Below are 26,512 nucleotides of genomic sequence, written 5' to 3'. Positions count from 1 at the left end.
ACCCCATCCACCAACTTAAACATTCACTCTCTCCACCACCGGCGTACCGCGGCTGCAGTGTGTACCATCTACAAGATGCACTGCAGCAACTCGCCAAGGCTTCTTCGACAGCACCTCCCAAACCCGCAATCTCTACCACCTAGAAGGACAAGGGCAGCAGGCGCATGGGAACACCGTCACCTGCAAGTTCCCCTTCAAGTCACAAACCATCCTGACTTGGAAGTATATCACCGTTCCTTCATCGTCGCTGGGTCAAAATCCTGGAACTCCCTCCCTAACAGCACTGTGGGAGTACCTTCACCACACGGACTGCAGCGGTTCAAGATGTCGGCTCACCACCACCTTCTCAAAGGGCAATTAGGGATGGGCAATAAATGCTGGCCTTGCCAGCGACGCTCCCATCCCAGGAACGAAAACAAAATCTAAACACAAGTTGTTGTAAGCAGCATTGAGTTACAGCTATTATTTGGTGGTTGTGTTGCCTTTATCAATGATGGCCACCTCCCCAACCTTCAAATGGACACAATGGAAGTAGTACGCATGTGCGTGATGACAAGGCGGCCGCCTTGAGCCTGCGCAGCCGCGGGAGACGTCATTTCCAGTTGGGCGGTGGGAGGCCCGGATGGGATGGGGTGGCGAGGCGCCCGTTAACCCGTGAGGTACCGGCGGAGGCGGACAGCGAAAGAGAGAGAGAGAGAGAAGGGGGGGCGATGGTGGTGGAGACCGCAGCAAAGCCGCTCGAGTCTGTGAGTATGTCGGCGAAGGATGTTTGCGGGGAGGGTGGGCGAAAATCGAAGCGACGTGATGGCGGCTGAAAGAAAGAAATTGGCGGGGGGTGTGTGTGTGGGGGGGGAAAGCCCGGGTTTTCAGCGGGGTGCGGGCGCCTTTTTTTTTGTGCGCCTTTTCCCTCTTCAGGCCTGCTGCAATCCCGCAGGCCGTGCTGCCAGTCCTTGTGGTGAATAAACTTCCCCCTCGGCCCAAAGTCTGCTCCCCCCCCCCCCCCCCCGGAGCCTCTGCTCCCAGAGAGATTGGAGGCCGAGGCTCTGTGTGTGTGGGGATTGTCCCTGTGCACCGGCGCTTATTAACCTGCTGGGAACATCTGGAGCCAATGCGGATGAGTGAGGAGGGAGGAAGGGAAGGAGTGGAATCTCCCCTTTTAAAAGTGACTGGTAGCTTTATTTACATCCCTTTTTATAAAAAAATAAACTAAAATGGAAGCCAGCATTTTTAGTGTTTGGAATTGCCTTAAATGTATGAAGGGTTGGGGTATGTAAATACTTTTTGGTGTATTAAGTGCTGGTGCAAAGTTTTGTGTGGAACATTTAAAATGACCTGAATTTTCCTCACCATTGTTATTTGAAGTGCCTTGGAGCCAGATTTTTTTTATTAGAATTGGGGATGGTGAATCTATCCTGAGGTCACTAACTCCTGTGATGTCACAGCAGCTTAGATCAGGCCAAAGTAGTGCAACTGCCATCAGAGCATCACAATCCCAGTTGATTTCAACTGTTGGAATGCAGTGGTAGCTCTATCTTCTATCTTGCAACTAAAAACTGGTGAGTGTCGCTTTTGAGCCCATCCGTTAGCCGTGGTAATCTTGAATGCGGTGCTAATTTCAATCAAGCTCATAGTCACTGTTATAATGTCACTTTCAGGCAATCTCCTTGGTCAATAGCAACCGTGTAACTGCATTTTGCTCCCTCTTTGATTTACAGGACCCTCGACCAATGGTAAAGGTGAATTAAGTGAGGGTGAGGATTTGGCGGGTTTCAGTTTATGCAGTCATGTTGATGTAATATTCATAGTTTTTGGCGCAGCACCCACTACTATGTGTCATTATTAGCAGTATAACATCACTGAGTCCCTATTGTGATCCAGTGATACCGTTTTCTTTTTAGTGACTGCTAAAGGTTTGTTTTGTTAAGCAGGGAGGGTAAAAAAGAATTGAAGTGGCAGCAGAGAAGAGGAGCGTGAGGTTAGACATGAGCGACAGGCTCTGAAAAGCAGACAGGGGCATGGTATAGAATAGGGCGTGAGGTACAACCCAGCTTCAGTTCTGAAGCAATATTGAGGGAAATGGACTAGTATTTTTATATATAAATACATTTTTTGCATACAACAAAATGCTTCTGACTTGAGGTTGACTTTAACTTGAGTTGGGTCATTTTGATTTGCAGGAATATACAGTATGTCCTCTTGTTAGGGTTTAGAATTGGGATCTTTACAATTTGTGAGCATCATTGTTGCAGTGAAGGCTTGAGACAGTAATTCAAGCTACACCATCCCTCTTCTATGCTACTATTAAATATAATATAACATAACACACTTGGTGTACAGTGTTTCTGTAAAAAGTTAATTCATTTTTGAAAATCTATTTATAGATTTATTTTCTTCCTCTTCCACTCCTCCTGCTGTTCTTACTCCTTGTATACAAAACTGCTGTCAGCAAATCTAGTTCAATTTTGAATTCTGCTGTGATTCAGTTTTTTTTTAAACTTCATTCAGTTGTGGTGGTCTTCATGCTGCTGTATTCTTCATTCTGCTGTTCTGAATTGGAACAATAGTAACGCTGCACATTATGTAAGATAAAGTGATTTCATCTGTCGCTTCTTCAGCACTTGATGCTTTGTGATTGTGAGCTGGGTGTTGTGATGAATGGTGAATCTGCTCAGGCTCACTTGTTGATTACTGGCCAGCCATTTCTGGGAAATGACCATAATAGTGTTCATAAAATCATCAAACTTTTTCTGATCAAAAATGAAACCAGATCCAAGTTTTCCATAACCTATCCTTTTTGTATTGGTTACTTCAAAATATTTGTAAAGCATCGTTCCATGGAAGTGACTTAAAGATCTGTGGAGTACCAACCAATAAAGGTGCGAGGATTGAAAGCTGTTTGAAGCCAGGTGCTGTGTTGAGGGAAGGGACTGCACTATATTATGTAAAGTACCATCCGCTTTAACAAACATGAAGAAACCAGGCTAAGTGCTAATAATCTGCCACTTTCAAAGCATAGATTATTTGCATCTTTTATCTTCTCTTTCTCTCTTTCCACCCAACAGGAGTGATTTTTTTTTTTTGTATCTACTTATGAACAGTGGATGAGAAAAGGTAATTTGTTCCTTTAAAGTTCATTCCTCTTACTTTATTGAATACTTTAATATCCTTCACTCTGCACTAATTTAAAACGTTGGATTTTATACAGAGATTATGAGCATTGTCACTGCCAAAACATTTAAAGAAATTTACTGGAAATAATGGTACGAAAACAGAACTAATTCCCATTTCAGTGGCCCATAACTTGAAGTAATTCCCATAAAACTTCCATAAAGCCCACATGTAACCATTATTTAAAACAGGAGGTTTGCCTCCCTTGTGGCTCTGGGTAAATGCACCATCCAGTATGGCCTTTCTCCAAAGAGAAAGACGATCCCAGATTTAGTCCCTAGTTTGTGCTAAACTAGCTGATCCCTGAGGTTTCTGTTCCTGACTGGGTATCCTGCTGCAAAGTTTGTGTGTGGCTGGTGATCAAGAATCAGATTGGACTCGGCTATGATGCTCCCTATAGTGGAATAGCCTTTTAATCACAATCACCATCCAAGGACGCATTTGAAGAAAGCTACTTTGGCGCTGTCAGTGCTGCTGGTACCCATGGCATTGTGTAACCGTACGAGTCAGTGCGTTTAAGGATATGGCAACCATCTGTCATGAAAGGCGATGGCCTCGGCGCCAAAGCAGTTCAGTTACTTGCTATGCCGAAGAGTCCAGTTGTCGAGCAGCAGTACTTGTCACAGATGGTGCAAGTGTAAATCAGAGGGCCAGATGATGCAGCCCACACAGTATTAACTCTTGAAGCTTGATGCGCTTTCCTCTTTGTTCTCTTATCTTTTCCCTCTTCGCCACCACTGTTCAACGCTTTGGCTTCCCAATGCAGCACAGCCCTCTAGTTCGGTCTGCTGTTAGCCACATTTCCCCAGCTTGTGGTATCGATGTTAAAGTTTTCAAGTCCCTTCTACAAATGTCTATGAACCCGAGTCCAGGTCGGACCAGCGACCTTGAAGCATCTTCAACTTCTCCATACAAAGGGTCCTTTGGAATATGACTATCTTCGCTGACTTGGTCATCTATAGAGGATCGAAGGTGTCTTGTGTTTGAGAAATGTTATTAGACTTGGCTTCCTCAAGTACTTTGTCTTCCCACTTGATACGGCAGACACAGCAGGTGTGGAAATAGTTTAGTCCATTCATACTAGCTATAAGTGGTCCAGGTCTCACTGCCATACAGCAGTGAGCTTAGAACACGCTTGCCGTGTCTTGCTGTTTAATGTTAATTTCCTGATATTCCACACACGCTTTGTCAGTTACCTGAATGTAGTTGCTGTCTTTCTGATGCAAGGGTTTAGCTTGTCATCAAGAGTTAAGTTATCCAATATAGTTGATTCTAGGTAGCAAAACTTGTGTACAACCTCTAGCATGGTGTTACTTCTGGTGCAGTCAACATACTCTGCCAGTCTGATTCAGTCCTTCCATGATGGCACAAAAGCTACAATCCGATCCGATGGTGAGCCATATGACAGTTGAAATCTGTGGTGGTGTCAAACCGGGATGTGTTTTGGCACCAAAACACTTTGGCATGTTCTTCTCTGCTGCTTCATTATGCTTTCTCATCTAGCGCCGAAGGTGGATTACTCCATACAAGATCAGATGGCAAACTCTTCAATATTGCATGCCGAAGACCAAAAAGTAAAATCCAAACATCTGTTGATAAATTAACTTCTTTTCATCGACGATGCAGTACTTGGTGCACACAGTGAAGTGGAACTTAAGCAACTTTTTAATAGCTTTTCAATAGCTTGCGATGAATTTGGACTAACCATCAGTCTGAAGAAGACCGTGATCATTGCATTAACGAATTGTGTGGAGAAAATTGAGGGCCCCCCTCCCAAAGAAGTCAGCATTAGAACATTTTCTAATAAAAATCTAACCATAAAACAAATAATTTTAAAATCCTTGTGATTATTTGTCTTATGCTTTGTGTGAATGTTGATGGGGAAATTGCTTGTTGGGTTACCATGCCTGATGGTGTGCGTGAGCTGGATTAATATCAGCAGAAATAGCCATTTAACATTGGGTGTTCAATGCGATGGTATCATTTTAATAATTGGGCTCAGTATTTGTTCCAAGATGGTTCCCATATCCATGGTCATTGGTGTTTATTGTTTTAAAAAAATATAGAACGAAAATGAGCTTCAACGAAACTGATACAAATTCTTGTTAAAAGTTTGACATTTATTTTAAAGAGGCATTGACAGTATAAGCTCTTTAAGCGGTTCAATATTTTAAAGGTAGGCACAAGAATGATGTGGCTGATTAATACATAACTTGTGTATTTGCCATCCTGTCCACCTTGAAATGATTCGGCTAGTTGTCATTATTGGGTTGAAGTTCTTGGCCAGCTTGTTGTTGGTTATTCTACAGTAGGATGAGAAAGATGGACACCTTCCTAAGCTCTAATTCTGTATTGTCAGAGATGCTATCTACTCGCTTTCATAAATAACTCTTAGAATAAGCACCTCATCTTAGCTGTCCTTTAGCAATTCAGTTTCAAAACTTCTTGCTATGTATTGATAATGTACCTTCAATATAAATAGAAGATGTAGTCTTCTGCTGTACACTGGTAATGCCGTTGTACACTTGAAATGCTCGCTATTATTACAAAAAAGTCTTGAAGTTGAGTAGCCAGAGCATTGTATGAGTGTGATGGAAATGGAACCAGACATTTGGAAAGCTTTTGAATGCTCTGAAAATAGGAAGTAGAATTTTGGCTTCAAAAGAAGAAAACCAAAACAAATGCAGACTTGTAATTGATCCCCTGGACTTAGTGATCGAAAATTCATTTTTTTAAAAAGTACCATGTTGGTGGGTTTGCTGGTAGCAATTTTTAAAATTTGCACCCCCTCAAAGAATTCCCACTGTACTGCTGTATATATATTTTTGCAGTTGTCATGGGAGCTACTGTATTCCAATATGCTGCATGGATGATGACGGGAATGGCATTGCTCAGTAACCAGTGCCTGCAGTAATCTGTACTTGCAGGCAGTTGCCTGATGATAGATTCTCTGAGTGAATTGCGTAATATATATAATAGGGGGAGTGGGGATCGGATGACAAAAGTAATACCCTGATGCCAATTACTAGTAGGTTAAATTTGGGATATTACAAGAATGTTATCTGTAGTGGATTATAGGGAAGTGACATTGCTCTTTATATTCTATATGGTGAAATAATCTAATTGAGGGTTCAAATTACATCCGAAACCACAAAAGTGTCATCTGAATCTCAGGATTGGCTCAGTGCCTTCCGTTTACTTGGCACCACTGTATCTTTAAATTGTGTTTGTTTTCTTAGACTGCATCGCAGTGGTGTTTGTGGAGCTTTTCAACTGTTGAAGTTAAAAGTAATGGTGTGTGTGAGGTAGGTCGAAGGGTGTTAGTCAATTTAATGACACAGGACCTGAAGGCACTGTATATTTAATCACATGATGGGACTTGTAGTATTACCAGCTTATTCTTGTTAATGGTGGATTACAGGAAAGTTTATCATGTATATTGTAAACTGTTCTGCACCAATCTTGCCAGGCAGCTTAGCAGGAATAGCATTCTACATTTGGACTCCAAACCGAATTGTTGGTGCAGATACAGAAGGGACAGTACAAACAAAAACAAATCATATCGGGGATATCTAACCTGTGACAATCTATTACTGGCCAGCTCCCTCATTTAAAATGTAGTTTGCTCACTTGTGCCTACTTCATGAACGAGTGGTTCTTTTTCTTCTTTGCGCTTGTGATTTCAAGTCACTTTTGTGGTATCCTATATTATCAGAATTTTCAACATTTGTTTTATCTCTTGCTCCATAAAGGTGAACTGCAGAAATTCTCCCCCTCTCTCTTTCCCCCTGCCCGCCCATCATCGTGAATATGAAAGTGAGTCTCAGAATGTGTTGCAACATTACCAACACCTCAAGCAATACTGTGCTCCATAGCCTGTGATATTCATCGTGATTATCACGCCAGATCCCCTCCCCATACCTTGTTCTGTGTGCGCAGACACAGGAGCTCTGCAGTGTTTTTGTAGGTGGCAAATAGGAGTGCTTCCATTCAAAGTACTGGAGTGTCCCTTTGATTTATATTACCAAACCTTGACGTGCATGCAAGCTCCAAGGCCAGTAAATTAGACCTTTCTATTGGTAGAAATCGTTCTACTTGTCACCCAGCTAGATTTGAGATGTTTCATCATTTCTTCACTAGGGTTCCATGTTTCCCTGCTTGTTGTAAATATAGCTGCTTATTGTGGTAGAAGCTTGCCTCTGCTGAACACTGCTTGCCATACCTTCAGCAATAATGGTTACTTATGTCAGCAATTAGAGCTGTATTGAGGAAAGCTAATAGACTGGGAGCCTTTAATTTTAAGCTCGGTGGGGGAGAAACTTGGAACCTGTTTCCTGCAGTGCAAGGCCCCCTCGTTGCATATTTGTATGGACAGATTGCTGCTGGCACCACCTACAAATTCGCCAATGAACTGAATATGAATAAGGTGGCATGCTTCTTGTTCTAGGTGGTCTCCATCCTCACCCCAGAATGCATCATATTGGTGTGTTGTAGAAGGAAGCCACATTTGCTGTCGGAGGTAGCTGAAGCGCTCATACCTGTCCTGTATAGATCTGAAAAGCAGTTTGTTACCGAGGGCCTACATGGAGCTTCTGCAGCCCCCTGGCAAGCTACTGGCTTCAGTGACTTAGTTACTGGTTTTTAACTTTAAAACCATTGCACATGTGCAAACTTTGTGTTTGTGTGTGTGTGTGCACTTTTACAGTTGATTGGTTGCTGGACAAACAATATAAATGGAGCCATTTCTACAGGAGCAAGAGTTTCAAGAAGTGGTTCAGTAATAAATGCACCATTAGAAGAGCTTTCTGAGAACTTGCTGTGCAGGGAATAACCTTGTTTTAAGCACTTTACGTAATGAGCTGTTCGGTCACGGTTCATTGCAGTCTGCACCGAGTGGGACTAAACGGAATGGACTCGAACGGAGTGCTTTATTTGGGAATTTGGAAAGAGTGGGAATTCGGAGAAGAGGGGGAAGGAGTTGTTGCTTTTTGCCTGCACTACTTGTAGTGCTTTGTGTTACAGGTAGATATTTAATTTCAGTACCATTTAACTTAATCTAGATCAAGTAAGTAGTCAAGAAACTACACTGTAAACTAAGTTATTACCTAAATACAAATTTAATTAAATAAAACAAGGTCATATAGTGATGGCAGTGCAGGTGGTGTGCCGCAACTGCAGCATGTGGGAGTTTGTGGAGAGCATTGTGATCCCGGACAACCACGTTTGCAGTAAGTGCCTGCATCTTGAGGAACTTCAGCTCAAGAGTTTTTGAGCTGGAGTCTGAGGTGCAGACATTGCGGGGTATCGGGGGTGGGGAGAGTTACCTGGACACTTTGATCCAGGAGGCAGTCACACCACTTAGGTTAGGTAGTGGTACAGGTCTGGTTAGTGGTCAGGGACAGGAGGGTGTGACTGCAACTCAGGCAGGTAAGGGGACCCCAGGTGCAGTGCTGGAGGAGCCTCCGCCTTTGCCCTTGTCCAACAGGTATGAGGTTCTTGCTGCCTGTGTGGATGAGGGAAAAGCCTATAGGATGGATGAGCAAGCTGACCATGGCACCATGGTGCAGGAGGCCATTCAAGTGGGAGGAGTGAAAGGGAATGTTGCTGTGGTAGGGGACAGTATAGTCAGGGAGATGGATACTCTTCTCTGCAGCCGTGACCAATAGTTCCGAAGGTTGTGTTGCCTGCCTGGTGCCAGGATTAAAGACATCTCCTTGCAGGTAGAGAAGAACTTGGAGTGGGAGGATCCAGTTGTCATGGTCCACGTAGGAACCAACGACATAGGTAGAACTGAGGTTCGGCTGAGGGAGTTTGAGAAGCTAGGATCCAAATTAAAAAGCCGAACCTCATAGGTAATAATCCCTGGATTGTTACCTGAGCCACGTGCAAATTGGCATAGGGACAAACAGATTAGAGGTTTAAATGCGTGGCTCAAAGCGTGGTGTGGGAGGAAGGGGTTTCAGTTCATGGGGCACTGGCACCAGTACTGGGGAAAGAGGGAGCTGTTCCCTTGGGATGGGCTCCACTTAAACCGAGCTGGGACCAGTGTCCTGGCGAACCGAATAACTAGGGCAGTAGATAGGGCTTTAAACTAATGAAGGGGGTGGGGGAGGATTCAGGAAAAAGTAAATTTAAATGCAGCGAGAGAAATGGTCAAGGCTCTGGTGTAGAATTTTGGGTAAAAGTAAGCAGAGTGGGTCAGGAAGGGACAGAGAGAGTAACAAAGGTAATAAGGCATCAGTGACTAAGGTGACATCAGGGAAAAAATAAGTCAAAGCTAAAGGCACTGTATCTGAATGCGTGAAGCATTCGCAACAAAATAGATGAATTAATAGCGCAGATAGAAATGAACAGGTTTGATCTAATAGTCATAACGGAAACGTGATTGCCAAGTGGCCAAGGTAGAGAACTAAATATTCCAGGGTCTTGACTTTTAGAAGAGATAGGCAAAATGGAAAAGGAGGAGGGGTAGCCCTGATAAAGGATGGGATAAAGACAGTAGAAAGGATCTTAGCTCCGAAAATCAAGTAGAATCAGTTTGGGTGGAGCTAAGAAACAGCAAGGGGCAGAAAACATTGGTGGGAGTTGTTTATAGGCCCCCAAACAGTAGTTGTAATGTAGGACAGAGTATAAATCGGGAAATTAGAGGTGAATGTAACGAGGGTAATACAAAAATCACGGGGGACATTAATCTACATATAGACTGGGCAAACCAAATTTGCAGTAATAATGTGGAGGACAAATTCATGGAATGTATGCAAGATAGTTTTCTAGATCAGTATGTTCAGGAACCAACTAGGGAACAGGCTATTTTAGATCCGGTATTGTGCAATGAGAAAGGGTTAATTAATAACCTTGTAGTAAAGGGGCCTTTCGGGAAGAGTGGCCATGATATGAGAGAATTTTATATTCAGTTTGAAAGTGATTTAGTTCAATCGGAAACTAGTGTCTTAAATCTAAACAAAGCAAACTATGTAGGTATGAGGGGTGAGTTGGCTACGGTAGATTGGGAAACTACATTAAAAGGTATGACGGTAGACTGGCTAGCATTTAAAGAATTAATACATAATTTACAACAAATATACATTCCTTTTAAGGCACAAAAAACCCACAGGAAAAGTGGTCCAACAGTGGCTAACAAGAGAAGCTAAAGATAGTATTACATCAAAGGAAGAGGCTTATAATGTTGCCAAAAATAGTAAACCTGAAGATTGGGAGGATTTTAGAATTCAACAAATGAGGACCAAGAAATTGATAAAGGGAAAATAGGATATGAGAGTAAACTAGCGAGAGACATAAAAACAGACTAAAAGTTTCTATAGGTATGTAAAAAGGAAAGAATTAGCAAAAGTAAATGAGTCCCTTGCAGACTGAGACAGGAGAAGTTATAATGGGGAATGAGGAAATGGCAGGGAAACTTTGGGCTGGATTTTCATTCAGGAGTCGGGTAGGAGGCGGGACTACAACTTTCGGGGTTGTAGTCCCGCCTCCATCGAGATGTGGCCAATCCACGCGATTTTCCCTTGATTGACCTTGTTGAGCCTGCCCAACAGGCTCAGCAGGCCAATTAAGGGCCACCCGGCAACAGGTGACGTCACAGACTGAAATTTCATCTGTCAAGAGGTTTTGACAAGTGAAATATCAGTGTTTCACATCTGATGGAAGCTGTCAAACACTGACAGTCTTACTTCTAACCTGAGTCCTTCTCCACAGACTCAGTTAGAAACCTCTCCTGCACAGAAAGCTGCAGGCTGTCACTTTTGACAGTTCGCAGCCATTCTGCTTTCTGTGCCGGTGAGATGAGGGACTCCCGAGACCTAAAGGAAGGAAGGCTGAAAAGTTCATTTAAGCTTCTTTAAACACTTTAGACACACCAAACACACTTACCTTTGCACTCATGCACACGTCACTCACGTGAACACTGACATCTCGACCCCTCCAAGTCCTTCAACACGACGGCCCACCTTGCAAACTTGGCGTGGTTTGGAGCCGTCGGGAATCCCACACTTCAGCTTTAAAAATTGGAATTTGGCTATTAACTACCTGTTAACAGGCACTAATCCCTTCCCGCCTCGGGTAGGCGGGTCCCAGTGCGGGGCGGCTACCTGCCTCCTTTGAAACTGGCATGGAGGCGGGTTGGGTGTGGGATGGTGTCAGGACCCCTGATTTCGGGATTTTAGCCCCCCACACGCCGCCAATCCTGACTCCACGGCCCAGTGAAAATCCTGCCCTTTGTGTCTGTCTTCACAAGAAGATGCAAAAAATGTCCCGGAAATAGTGGAGTACCAAGGCTCTAGCGCGAATGAGGAACTGAAAGAAATTAATATTACTAAAAAAAATTGTACTGGAGAAATTAATAGGACTGAAAGCCGATAAATCCCGAAAGCGGAACTCTCCACCCGCAGAGGCCCTTCTCCAGGGCAGGCGACAGATCGGAAATGCTGATTTTCAGCGCATGCGCTGTGCATGCCTGAAACCGGCATTTCCGATGTCCCTACGGGTGTGTACACCTGTAGGGATCAGAATATCTGGGCCAATAAACGAGTAGGAATCAAGGATGGAGCCTTGGTGTACACTGGAGATGGGCATAGGAAGATGGGGAAGGACATGCGATGTTTTCATTGTAAGTTGTATGAGTCGAACCAGGAGAAAGCAGTGCTGTAGAGCTAGAGTGCAGAGGGAAGAAGTTGGAAGAGGATAGTGTTTGATGCTGTGGAAGGCAGTGGTGCGGTTGAGGAGAGACACAGCCATGGCTACAGTCATGCAGGGAGTTGTTTGTCACTTCGACCAGTGCAGTCTCAGTGCGATGGGCAGGGTGAATGTTTTATTGAAGAGTTTCAAACGGGCAATGCTGGGAGCAGAGTTATGAGCCAACAATATGCTCCAGGACTTGGAGGACAAAGGAGATAGTGTGATAGTCAGAATGGAGGCGTGGCTAAGACCAAGAACTTTCCTTGTGGGAAAATTATGCCGCTTTGCTACTTAAAGTGCCACTTTATGCAACAGCAGAAAAAAAAACTCAAATGGAGAAAATGATGTTGGAATATTGAAAGGAAGATTATATTCGAAGTTTACTACCCAATTGTGGTCACAAGTTACTACATTTTATAAATTCATTCTCGTGATGTGGTGTCACTTGACGAGGCCGGCATTTGTTGCTCATCCCTAATTGCCCTCGAGAAGGTGGTGATGAGCTGCCTTGAACTGCTGCAGTCCGTGTGGTGAAGGTACTCCCACAGTGCTGTTAGGGAGGGAGTTCCAGGATTTTCACACCGTGGCAATGAAGGAACAGTGATAAATGTCCAAGTTGGGTTGGTGTGTGACTTGAAGGAATTCTAATTCCAGAAATAATGTTCCTTCTACTGTTTTGCAGTAATCGCATTGTGGGTACTGTTATGATGCAGGGATAACCTCTTTTCCACTATGTGATGATGAGCTTTATAAATTGTGGCTGTGTACACAAGGGAAGAAAATCCTCAATTTTTTTTTTGAAGAAAATGTGTATATGTAATAGATGGTTTGGGGTATTTTAGAAAATGTGATGTAATTATCTGGGTTCGAATGATATTAATAAACTTCTCCAGTTTCACCCCTGTGGTTTATGATGCATCTGAACCCCATAATTGTATAAGAGCCTGTAACACACTCCCAGCCAGCTGTTTCAAGTGCATGTCTCGTGTATTGGTACAACAGTTGCAACTGCTGCTGCAGGGCAAATCCACAAGATGTAGCAGAATCAAATGTGACAGCATTTTTTCTAAATGCACTATCAGCCTTATTGTCAAGTGCAAGGCTCTTGAAATGAATTTGGTCATTGTACTGGGGCAGTTGAACTAAATCAGAAAATATACTGGTGCAGTGATGTGGGCAGGGCCTAAAAAATGATTAGTCTTTCTATATTACTGGAGAATATTTACCTGTACTATCTTCCAGTTTACAGACAAATAGGTTGCCGTTAACTCGGTTTAAGTTATACAATCCAAGCTTATGAAGAGAAAATGTAAGAATATGTAAATTGGAGAAATTATGCATTGCATGCTAGAAGTGGGAAGAATGAGGTGAATGTTGAGAATGAATGAAAAGGTTAGACAATGAATGCCAAATGAACAAATTTACTCATTAGATTTTAAGATTAACTAGCCAATTTACAGCTAAACAATGGCCCTGAAATTAGGATCGGGAGCTTGCCGCGCGTGCAAGCCCCCGATGTGCACTCGCCCTGCGCGCCGACATCTGAAGCCCGGGCTTGCTTGCATTTCCTGTCACTGGCCCGGTTCAGATGTCGGCGCGATGTGCTAACCTGATCCAGCAGCGTAGTTAGTGCGATGTGCCGGCTGGGATCAGGTGAGCACTGTGCAGCCAATCAGGGGAGGGGAAACTTCATTCATGAGTTTGAGAGTAAGAACTGTCAAACTCATGAAAAGTATGGGCTGCCAAAACACCACTAAAACTTTAAATAAAATTTTTAAAAACATCCCACTGATTTATATTAACTATAAATAAGTTTAAAAAAATATTTTAAACAATTAATCAAATTTTTGAAAAAAATAATTTTTTTAAAAATAGGGTCTAAAACTAAACTTACCTTACTGTAAATTCTTTAAAAATAATAAACCTGTGGAAAAAAAATGTCTAAATTGTACTAAAAGACCACTTGCCTGTAAAACTAAGTACTTACGTCTGGTTTTTCCATGCGTAAAAACCGGAGGCCTTTACACTCTGGCAACTCTTGGGGGGGGGGGGGGGGAAAAAAAAAAGGAATTTCACTGGGCATGCGCTGCCTGTGCAGTCGCACACGTTCTGCCTCTTAACCCCTTGGGTCAGAGGACAGGAAATGCCGGTTTTCAGCGCATGCGCTGTGCATGCTGAAAACCGGCAATTCCTCCGGGCACACGCGTGAGTACCCCGTCCGTACTCGCACGTTGTGACAGGAATTACTGGGCCACTGAGTTTTTAGGATAGAGCTGTAATACAGAAATAATTGATCATTTTGTGGTTTTCGTAAATGGCTTTTGATTTTAGAAGTTACTCATGTCCTGGATTGACCTGTTAAGAATTTACAATAGAGTAGAATGAAGTTCTGTACTTTGGAATTCCAAGGTTAAAATGTCTTTCCCTCCAGCCCCAATCCTGGCTTTTCCTTCCCATGTCTTTCTACCATAAGCATAAAATGTAAGCTGCAGTCTGAAAATGGAAATGAGAGGGTCTGCTGGTCTGTGACAATGAAGCTTTGCATTTGAAAATACCAGTGCTGTTGCACCTCTAACTCTCAGGCTAATTTTAAAAAATTATTCAGAACCTGAAATTTAAATAAAGTATTATAGATAGCTCAAAAAAAGATTGGGGACATATGTATTCAGTGAATGAGATTGAATTAATGCATGGAGAGTTTAACAAGATCTGCGAGTAGATTCATCATTTTCAATGTCTAGACAATGTGATGCATCACTTGATAAAAAAACAAAAAGTGCTATGATATACAGCCAGAACAATTGAATATAAGTCAACAGAAGTTATGCCAATACTACAATTAGCTGAATAAACCGTAGTTGAAATGCTATATTAAGTTTTGGTTACCATTCCACAAAAATATATACTTACATTAGAAAAGGTACAGAAAGAACAATGGGACTGATTCCAATTGTATGAGGAACCGTTGGAGAACCTTAAACTTTACAGCCCAGAAAGGTCATTAAGGTGGGCATGGTGGGAGAAACGTGACTTAAGTATATCAAATATTAAGTGGTATGGATAAGGTAAATCCAGTTTTGTACTTTAAGGGTGCAAATAAATTGGGATCCGAGGGCATAAATGGAAATTTAGTGTATAGAAAATGTACTCCATTGCACGAGTGCTGGTGCTGGCATGTTAATTGGCTGGCGTTCCAATCTCTCTCCTGTGTACTTTTATAATTTTCCTGTTCAAATACTCGGCCAATACTCAGCCAATTCTTTCTTAAATGCTGTTATAGTCTCTGCTTCAGTAGCCACTTGTGATAAAGCGTTCCAGGTTTTAATATCTCTTCTAACTTCCCCCTCCGCTCTTGCGAGTGGTAATTCTGAGTCTTTGCTCCCTTGTTACCGATTTGCCATCCAGTGGAAACAGTCTTGCACTATTTACCCTTTGTAAGCCTTTCATAATCTTGCAAATGTCAATTAGATCCTTAGAATACTATGTTCAGTTTTAGTTCTTCACTTTCTTTACTCAAGAGTGACAATCTATCAAATAAAGTAAGAGGCAAAAACACTGACGTTACTCAAAATACAATTGAATGCCATGACAGCAGTTGATGTACTAAAGGAATTGATGGGCTAAATGGTCTCCCTTCACTCCTTGACCGTACTTATTTTCAAATGATCAAGTTCCATCAGTTTTTCCATCTGTGCTAGCTCGGATAATGGAACTGACCCTGTCCTGTCCTAATCACTCACTTCAGGCCCTTTTAATGCTGAAGGCTCCTCAAATTTTCACCAGATTTTATTTTGCTCAAAAACACTTAATGGAAAAAATATCTCACCAAATTTTCTTGCGAAGAATTAATGCTTATAGAATTTATCGTTTTGTTTCATCAACAAAAAACAAAACTGTAACTTTTAAAAACAAGTTATGTTTTGCAATGACCAGCACAAAAATATACCTAAATATTAAACTGCAGCACAGCTTCTCTGGGCAGTCTCTAAGTTCCCAAGTAAGGCTCACTCCCCATCACTTTCTACCTCTCCTATGTAGAGAGCCATGCTTTCTGTACTGTTTTAAAATGAGTAAATACCAATTTTATGAAATCTAATTTGTATTTAAACACATTCCTTTAGTATGTAATTTTCTTTTGTAATGCTAATAACACTTTTATAATATTGCTACAGTATACTGTTTTTATAAAACAAAGTTCAAAATATATATTGACTTGGCAGTCATCGACTACATTGGAGAGATTGGCCTTTTGTTACAAGGGGATTGTTTTGGGGAGTTGAAAGCAATTCCTTTTTTGTATAATCTGTTGCATACCAAAAAAGGGCAGGATTGGGTACTAAATATTCCTGGATAGAAGGTGTTCAGGAAAGAAAGGTGGGGTGGCAGTATTGATTAAGGAAAATATTAGTGCTGGAGAGAGAATGTCCTGGAGGGGTCAAGGACAGAATCTATTTGGTTAGAGTTGAGCAACAATAGAGGTGCCATTACACTACTAGGTGTATTCTATAGGCCCCCTACTAGTGGGAAGGATATAGAGGAGCAAATTTGCAGGGAAATTGGAGAGGTGCAAGAACTATAGAGTAGTGATAATGGGGGACTTCAACTATCCTAATATAGACTGGGCTAGTAATGGTGTACAGGGCAGAAAGGGGGAAGAATTTCTGAAGGAGAACTTTCTTGATCAGTACGTTTCTGGCCCAATGAGGAAGGAGGCATTGCTGGATCTGGTTCTGGGGAATGAGGTGGGTCAAGTAGAGCAAGTGTCAGTTGGGAACAATTAGGGAACAGTAATTGTAAGGTTTAGATTAGCTATGGAAAAGGACATGGAGCAACCTAGAGTAAAAATTCTTAATTGGATGAAGGACAATTTCAGTGGGTTGAGAATGGGTCTGACCCAGGTAAATTGGAATCAAAGATAGGCAGAAAAAACTGTAATGGAACACTGGGTTTCTGACTCAAGGCCATTTATGTAAATTAGAAACAGTAGTGGTCCCAACACCAGTCACTGGGGCACGATACTAGTATTACCTCCCAGCCCCACCCTGACATAGCTCCTCTAACGAGTACTCCATTGTCTCTACCTTTCAGCCAATTTCTTATCCTTTCCCAGGGGATTCCCTGCATCCCTAACACTTTGAATTTTACTAGCAGCCTACTGTATGGAACTTTGACTACCTTTTGGACGAGTTGGTGCACTATGTCATAACGCTTCACACATTCCACTTGAATTGTCACTTCCTCAAACATCGCAAAGTTTGGTCAGGCAGGATCTTTCTCTTCTGCATCCCTGCTTACTGTGGTTTACAAAGTTATTGTGCAGGTAATCTTCAAGTTTACTCCTGAATATTGCTTGGTCAGTGGAAGAAAGCAGTGCTGATAGGAAAGAATGCCACCAGATTGGGATCTGAAGAGTTTGATAAAATGGTCAATGTCATTTAGGCAACCTGAAATAGTTACAGCATTTAAGCTCTTCATGTGGTTTTACAGTATAATGTAACTGACTTAGTTGTGTCTGTAATGACCGGTTTGTTGGGTTTTATTGTAATGCTGTAAATGCTCACCATCCATTTTCTTCAGGCAAATGGAGTATGGTGTGCACACCATTTGTGGTGTCAGTGTGTTTTGGTAATAATTGGTCCAGTATTAGAAATTACATACAATCAATACATAAGATATGAAATTTAATTTCTATTAATCCATAAATGATATATTTTTATGTAGTTTGCACTTAATGATGCCACTACAGTATGCAGAAGCCTTTGATTTAACAGGTTTGCTGCAAGTTTAAACAATACTGTTATCTCCTGCTGTTTCATAATGGAGAAAATTAACCTCATCATTATGAAAGGAGCATTGAAAGATCAGTTTGAAGTGGAGTTGGGAGTACTGTGGCCACTGAGGGACTTGTTATCCTATAGTAAATTATAGTTGAATCTGATTTTAATAGTGTTGATAGAAGACTAGAATTCATTTGAAGACTAGAATTCAATTGTCAGCTTGTGTTTTTAAAGCTGGTCTTTCTGGATTAGTTTATCTGCAGTATCTGGTTTTATGTTCAATGCTCTTTGAAATTAATATGTATATACACCTTTTTAAAAAAAACATTTGTGCTTCCAATTTTGTGATTTTTCTTGATACCTTTTATTCACTGATACATCAAGACTAAGGGAGTATTTACTTTGCAAGTTAAGCATTGGTACAATGATTTCCAGTTTAGCACTGATGATGAATTTTCAGTCTAAGTCCAGAGATGGGGCCCTGACCTGACATGGTAGCAAAAGGGGGTGCGACTCCCTGAAGGGAGTAGCCTTTCCCCATCACTTTGTTTGACACTACATGGAGTATGAGTCCAATTCGGTGTTAAACCAGGTTTATCAAGCGCTGAGGGTTTGTTGAACCTCCTGGGCTTTGTTTAGACATACCTTGCCTCAATTTAAATGTTTAGAGAGCAGGGATTCTCTCATTCCCCCACTCTCTAAACATTAAAATGTCTTACTGTTGAAAGAGAGCTCTGCGTATGATTATATCCAGGCATGCACCGAGCTCTTTCCTAAACAGGGCATTTGCAATTCCTGCCAGGCAGGAGCCAACCAATATAAACTAGGTTCCGTCTGGCTGGGACCTACCGGTAGTTGCAGTACAAACGCACTTTTAAATGTTTTTTTGTTACTTGGTTGTAGCAGTGACTTTGAGCAACTTGGAGTAATAGTGCAGCTGGAGCCATCTGTAACCAGGAGAGAGATCTGTGAAATTGACTCTGGTGGTTATTGAATGCACAGAAAGATCTGGGTAACGCCGGAGCGCTTTTCTCACCAACCCTGGTTCAGCAAGTTATGGGGAAATTTGTGTCTGAATGTCTGCATGCAAGGTTTACAGCAACAACAATGTCTTGGTGTGAGTTCTCTAAGTAGACCAAGTATTGTATACAGCTTTACGGCTGATATTCTACTTCTTGCATTGCCGCTGAGCTGTTGCTGATGTGTTTTTTTGGCAAAAAATAGAAACCTCTCTTTAATCACTACATTCTGGTGATTCCACTGTAGCCATGGTATTGATATGTAATGAAATCAGAAAGTTTTATTAATATGTAATAGTTTGATTATGCTTTGTATGCCAGGCTTGCTTTTGTAGATTAACAGTTGGTAGCAGAGTATTTTTTTGGTGGGGGTGGGGCAAAATTTGATTAATTTATGGGCTTTGCACAGAATTGGGTTTATAATCTCTCAGTGCAAAAGGAGCAAGCTCAGAACAGTTTTTGACCATTTTTGTATGTGGCCAAAGTAAACAGTGACCAGAGTGGATTAATTTGTTCTCTTGATGACCAGAGTTTGCCTAGTTGCTAAATTCAGGGCTAGTGTGCTTAAAGTTTGTCATTCAGAAAAACGGAGGATCTTTAATGTATGACCCATTACATTGTGTCCTTTTTAAACTGTACACATACAGATTGCTAGTTTGCAATTCGCAAAGGCTATTGAGTGGGAGGGCAAACTGGATAGAACCAGCAAGAAGCACTGATGTTCTTCCTCTCTTTGCCTCAATTTGGATAGAGCTTGTAGGTATATTTCATATTGGAATCCACATTTTGAGGTGCTCCAGATCCAGCAAACGGCAACCGAGTTATTAGGAAGTTTATGGCATTTGAGTATCATTGCCAAAATATGACCAGTGTCTTGGTATAGATCTGCTTCCACTGGATAGCATTTATTGCCCACCGCTAGTTGCCTTTGAGAAGGAATTGCGACTGCCGTAACAATTTTAATTAAGAGGATTTAGGCTGCATTTAGCCTGTGCCTGTATCATTGGTCGGAAGCTGTTTTGCTTCGTCCCATTGTAACTTTGGAGTTGAGGCCCAGCTTAATTGCGGAAGAAAATGGAATGAGACTCTGGAAGAAGGAGTACTAATCTGTTTTGCTCCAAGGTCTGGTTGAGCCATGACTCCAGATTTACACTGATTTCTTTTAACCTATCACCAAGTGAAACTTTATACTAATGCTACAGTTGTAGTCTTAATTGTAGAGTGGGACAACTTGGTGTGTGTGGGTTTGAGCCTTCAGTAGATACCAGAAGTGAAAGGACTGTGTTGTGAATATCTGTAGTGCATTAAATCTTATCTATCTCTCGCTTGTTTGTTTCTCTTCTGTGATCTGGCTGACTCATTAACTGAAGCCAACACTGAAGCCCATTTTATTCCTCTACAGGAACAGTGCAGAGAGTGCCACAGGCAGGATCTCTTTAGCACAGCCTCGTGCCGTTCTGTCTATAGCTGGTCTCTGCTTCTCTCAGGCTGCAGCCTTTATCTGTTGTTTGTTCGTTAAACATAGCCCGACCTGGCCTGATGTATTGTGATGTGGGAGCTGCCCTTTCATTTTAGTGTCCAGCAGCCATTCTTGTCACTCTGACTCGTGGTAAGCACGAGATCAGGGTCAAGCAGTTAGCGTTACACCTATCTTTGCCATTAGATTAATTCTTGTAAATTAGGCCGGCCCAACGGCGTAGGAAAAACGCAGTCTCGGTGTTGCTCCCTCATCGGTGGACACTGCATCAATTTTACAAGCAAAAATGGGTTGTGCATGTACTTCTAGAGGTTCTAGGTTACATCTGAAGTTTCCGTTCCTGTAGATTTAATTCTATATTGAGAATGTGGTTGTATTGTGATTATTGATGACCGCAAAAGTGCATGTGAGTGAGGACAGAGAACCATCGGCCCTTGCTAGAATTTAAAAAAAAAAATTGGATAGCAACCCGAGAGAGAGAGAGAGACCATCTAGAGATTCAATACTACGGTAAGAAATGTTCTGAAAAATTGGCACATTGTTTAAGGCTTAGTTAGAGTCCTATTGTAGGCTATATATGGGCAAACAGCAAGTAACAGTAATGCAGTGGGTGCTGCCTGGCTGCTCTAGCCTAAGGCAGCTCTAGTGAGTTAGGTCATCCTAACTAAAGTCCGAGACCCATGTTATCTTAAACAGCATCTGTCGAAAACTGGGAAAGCTCACTTAAGTTTAGCACCGTTTAAATTTAAAATGTTAAATCTTAACAAAAGGAAAACTGTTGAAAGTGAGTCCTTGACGATCCATTTTTGCCACGACCTTGAATCTCAGCGAGCAATTCAGAAGTTTGTGACTAGAGAAATGTATTCAGAGTTAGTGAAGAACAATCAATTGATGTCCGAACAGACTGCAGTATTTTCTCCATGGCATATGTTTTGGCTAATCTAAAAATGTTTTTCCACTTGTGAAACACTTGCTAAGTTTTTCAAAAATGTGTCCAAAATTCTGATGTGCATTTTAGTTTCTCCAGAACGTGCATGGAACAAAACAAATGACATTGTTATAATGTCAGGTGTTCACTCGTAACTGCGCCATTTGCCTGTCTGAACATTGGAATATAATAGATGAGTGCATTATGCACTAGTATGTGGTGTTTGGTCCAACCATAATGATTGACTGCATATAGCTTGTAATAATTTTCCCTCTCCGCCCAAACTATCCATCATTATTTTCCAATCCACGTGGGAAAGTGCACCTCCATTACTTTTAATATTGAATGCCAGCTCAATTTTGTGAAATGAATATTTCTCCACATTGGTTATAAAAGCTGCATTGTATTTTCAGTTTGGGTGATTGTGTTTTGTGGACCATTCACACTTGCTGTGCTGAGTACAGTACAGAACTAGCTACGAAACACGATCAGAAATGGTCCTATTGAATTCTGATTTTTTCCACTTGTTTCTGAGCTGCTTCTGGTAATCTGTCTGTCTTGCATGATTTTATTATATTTAAAAATTTAAAAACTTCTAGTTGATTTATTGGCAAAATGCGCCCTAGGTGTACATATACCATGAAGTTCCACGGTTTGACCTGTGGTCTGTGTTGAGCTGTCTCATCTTGGCCTAGGTGGTAGTCGTGCCCTTGGGCCAAGGAAGGTAAAGATTATCTGATTGTTGTCCATTGTTCTGTGCTGTAAAGTGCGCAAGTGTGAAAGTCAAACGAGGACATGATCAGGCTCATCTGTTATGAGGTTCTCACTGGAGAGCCGCCAGCACCTGCGGAACCATACTTTACCATGCTATTTAGTTGCTGCGGCATGAAATGTTTTGCCACGGGGAACAGTTGAGGCAGAGACTGCTGCATCTTTTAAGGGAAAAGTAGAAGCAGAGGAAGATATAGGTCTGAGAAAGTAGGGCAGTAGTGTTAGTTCTAGATTGTTCTAGCAAAGATATGAATGACCGAATGGTCACATTTGTCCTGTAAACTTCATAGAATGATACAGTGCAGAAGGAGGCCGGTTGGCCCCTCTTTGGTAGAGCTATCCAATTAATCCCATAGTCCTGTTGTGGTTTTTTTCCCCCTTTTTTAGTATTTATTCAATTCTCTTTTGAAAGTTACTATTGAATCTGCTTCCGCCACCCTGTTTCAGGCAGTGCATTAACAATTTGCTGTGTAAAAGAAAAAGTTTCCTCGTGTTGCCTCTGGCTCTTTTGGCAATCATAAATCTGTGTCCTCCGCTAACCGACCCTTCTGCAACTGGCAACAGTTTCTCTTTATTTACTCTGGTCAAAACCATTCATGATTTTGAACACCCCCATCAGATCTCCTCTTAACCTTCTCTGTCTAAGGAGAACAACCCCAGCTTCTCCACACTCCACGTAACTGAAGTCCCTCATCCTTGGTACCATTCTTAGAAATCTCCTCTGCACCCTCTCCAAGGCCTTGACATCCTTCCTAAAGTGTGGTGCCCAGAATTGAGCACCATACTCCAGCTGGGGCCTAACCAGTGATTTTATAAAGATTTAGCATAACTTCCTTGCTTTTTTTTTGTACTCTATTCCTCTATTAATAAAGTTAAGGATCCCAGAGGCTTTTTGAACAGCCTTCTTAACTTGTTCTGCCACCTTCAAAGATTTGTGTACATACACCGCCTGGGATCTCTGTTCCTGCACCCACTTTAAAATCGTTCCATTTAGTTTATATTGCCTCTCCTCATTCTTCCTACCAAAATGCATCACTTCATGCTTCTCTGAATTAAAGTTCATCTGCCATGTGCCTGCCCATTCCATCAGTCTGTCTATGTCCTCCTGAAGTCTGTTACTGTTCGCCTCATTGTTTACATTTCTGAGTTTCGTATCGTCTGCAAACTTTGAAATTATGCCCTGTCTACCCACTACTCAAGTTCATAGCAGGAATGGGAACGAAACATTCCTGACTACGATGTATTTTGGGGGGGGGGGGGCGGTGGTGGGTGGAATACCTAGAATACTTTGATTAATTCTTCAGCAGAAAAGAGGGCAAAAAATTCTGGATTCTCCATATTTTTTCCCCTGCCTGTGTTACTTTTACAAATTATTTTGATATGGAAAAATACTTTGCATTTTATGACAACATGCAAATCTCTTTCCTCACTGTGCTCATCCTGTGTGCAAATTGTATCCTGACAGTTATCTGGCATTCACTGCTGTTGTTTTATTATATGTGCCCCAGTTCAAAGGAAGTCTGAGGCAACTTTCTGTTGATTTGAACAAGCAGCAGTTCAAGCTGACGGTAATAAGTAATGCGTGTTAATTAGGGAATGCACTGCTTTGACAGTGGATTTGTGTTCATAACCTGGTTGCAAAATATCTTACATAGAAAATAGGAGCAGGAGTAGGCCATTCGGCCCTTTGAGCATGCTCCGCCATTCAGTATGATCATGGCTGATCCTCTATCTCAATACCATATTCCCGCTCTCTCCCCATACCCCTTGATGCCTTTTGTGTCTAGAAATCTATCTATCTCCTTTAAATATATTCAGTGACTTGGCCTCCACAGCCTTCTGTGGTAGAGAATTCCACAGGTTCACCAACCTCTGAGTGAAGAAATGTCTCCTCATCTCAGTCCTAAATGTCCTACCCGGTATCCTGAGACTGTGAACCCTCATTCTAAACCCCCCAGCCAGGGGAAACATCCTCCCTGCATCCAGTCTGTCTAGCCCTGTCAGAATTTTATACGTTTCAATGAGATCCCCTCTCATTCTTCCAAACTCTAGTGAATACAGGCCTAGTCGATTCAATCTCTCTCATACGACAGTCCTGCCATCCCAGGAATCAGTCTGGTGAACCTTCGCTGCACTCACTCTATGGCAAGTATATCCTTTCTTGGGTAAGGAGATCAAAATTGCACACAGTACTCCAGGTGTGGTCTCGCCAAGGCCCTGTACAACTGTAGTACAATCCTTGCTCCCGTGCTCAAATCCTCTTTTTAATGAAAGCCAACATACCATTTGCCTTCCTAACTGCTTGCTGCACCTGCATGTTTGCTTTCAGTGACTGGTATACAAGGACACCCAGGTCCCTTTGTACATCAGCATGTCCCAATCTAGCACCATTTAAATAATACTCTACCTTTCTGTTTTTCCTACTGAAGTGGATAACATCACGTTTATCCACGTTATACTGCATCTGCCATGTATTTGCCCACTCACTCAACTTGTCTAAATTGCCTTGAAGCCTCTTTGCATCCTCCTCACAACTCACAATCCCACCTAGTTTCGTGTCGTCAGCAAACTTGGAAATATTACATTTGGTTCCCTCATCAAATCATTGATATATATTGTGAATAGCTGGGGCCCAAGCACTGATCCCTGTGGTACCCCACTAGTCACCGCCTGCCACCCTGAAAAAGACCCATTTATTCCTACTCTTGTTTCCTGTCTGATAACCAATTTTCAATCCATGCCAGTATATTACCCCCAATCCCATGTGCTTTAATTTTGCACGCTAGCCTCTTATGTAGACTTTTATCAAAGGCCTTCTGAAAATCCAAATACACCACATCCACTGGTTCTCCCTTATCTATTCTACCAGTTACATCCTCAAAAAACTCCAGTAGGTTTGTCAAACACGATTTCCCTTTCATAAATCCATGTTGACTTTGTCTAATCCCGTTGATATGTTGCAGAAACATCAGTTTATCTGGCTCACCAAGATTTTTTTTTAAACTCTGCTTCAGTGCAAATTTATCTTTTTATAATCTGTTGAATGTTGTTGCAGTGCTAGCTAATGAGCCTTTGTCTAATAAAAACAGGAAATGCTGGAAATGCTCAGCAGGTCAGGCAGCATCTGTGGAGGGAGAAACGGAGTTAACGTTTCAGGCCGATGACCCTTCGTTCAGCAAGATTTCAATAAAAATTGTAATTCACGCTTCCATGATAAAGTGGGCTTCTAGACCCAGTCTTGGGTCATGAGTCTACTGTTGGTATAAGGGAGCTGGATTTTGTAGCCTGAATGCTAGAACTTGGCTCTTGAATATGTTGCCAGAATCTGAATTAAAATAATGCTAATAGAAAAGCAGCTAAGTACCTCTTCACAGAGCAGGAATAGAATCACCGATTTCTCTGATCTGTGCAGCTCAGCACTGCATAATGTTATGTTCCTGCAAGAACTTTGAGGAGCTGCATGCCCCTTCCCCCAATTGTCGCGATGCCATGCTTCAGAAGGGCAGCTCATGTTTAACTAATTTAATTGAATTTTTTGAAAGTCAGAGAGTGCATAGATATTGCATATATTCATTCTCAAAAGGCTTTTGATAAGATGCCACATAGGAGACTTTACAGAAATGAAGACATATGTTATTAAAGGGAATATAGCCAAAAGTTAGATTTTGATGGGGTATTTCCTATAAATACTTTACGAGGGAATTGTACAGCCTTATCTGGTGTATTCCTTTCAGAAACCTTTGAAGCTAGTTTGCAACTAATTTTTCTTGATTTTCAAATACTCTTTCATACTAAAGATACGTCTGCTGACGTGTGTGTATAGTGATTTAAATGTTACTGCTACTCCCACTGTATATACAGTACTGTTTTACCTGTATTACTGTTAGAAATTACCTCTGAGTCACCAAAACTCTTGCTTCACCTGCAGTTTTTAAGTCAATTCTTTGCTCTGTGCAAGTTCTTTGAAACTATTATAGGTTTGCATCACGGTTAGCATTCACCCAGGAAACGCAAGATTGTGTCAGTTAGGGAGTCCTTCCTGGGCTTGATGAAAAGACAGATTGAGCTAACTTATCTTAATTAATATTTAATGTAACCTGATGTGATCATTTGAAGTTTCACAGTCCAGCAGGTTTTTAGATTTAAAAAAAAACCTGCTGGCTACATTGTAGTGTAATATTAAGAGAATTATATTATGTACAAACAGTGAGGGGACTACTTGCAGTCCTTCTGAAATTCAAAAAGTTTGTTAATCCCAAAATTACTATTGTGGGTGGATGGGACTACAGGAAACTTTTTTTTTTATCCGGGACCGGCGTGGTGCCAGATGATCAAAAAGTCCGGATTACAGAGAAGTATACTTACCAAGGTCAGAGAGCCCCGGTTGCACGGCACTTGTGCAGGAGCCCCGGTTGCACGGCACTTGTGCAGGAGCCCCGGTTGCACGGCCACGGGTGCAGGAGCCCCGGTTGCACGGCCACGGGTGCAGGAACCCCTGTTGTACGGCCACGGGTGCAGGAACCCCGGTTGCACGGCCGCTAATATATAGTAAAACTTACCTGAACCTACTCCTGAATTTTGCTGGTTAAGAGAAATTTCCAGATATTTAAGTGCCGGTAAAAAGGGAGTTTCCTGTATATCTGGTGAGTTAACTCATTCATTAATGAACTGGGCACTGAAA

General features: G+C 41.8%; 1 protein-coding gene across 2 annotated transcripts in view; it reads left to right on the top strand.

Moving 5' to 3' along the window:
* Positions 1-519: 519 nt before the first annotated feature.
* Positions 520-26,512, top strand: part of spop (speckle type BTB/POZ protein) — a 134,292-nt gene continuing 108,299 nt past the window's right edge. Inside the window, exon 1 of one of the 2 annotated variants that reach the window (XM_085966281.1) lies at positions 520-746. The gene's annotated coding sequence lies outside the window, so the exon portion shown is untranslated. The remainder of the gene's footprint in view (positions 747-26,512) is intronic. The other variant, XM_085966279.1, reaches the window with a different exon arrangement.

Source organism: Somniosus microcephalus, chromosome 24 (genome assembly GCF_052327205.1).
Source record: "Somniosus microcephalus isolate GS21.2 chromosome 24, FLI_Smic_1.0, whole genome shotgun sequence".
NCBI classification, from domain to species: Eukaryota; Metazoa; Chordata; class Chondrichthyes; order Squaliformes; family Somniosidae; genus Somniosus; species Somniosus microcephalus.
Note: the sequence above shows the minus strand (reverse complement) of the source record. Positions and strands in the feature narration are given on the sequence as shown.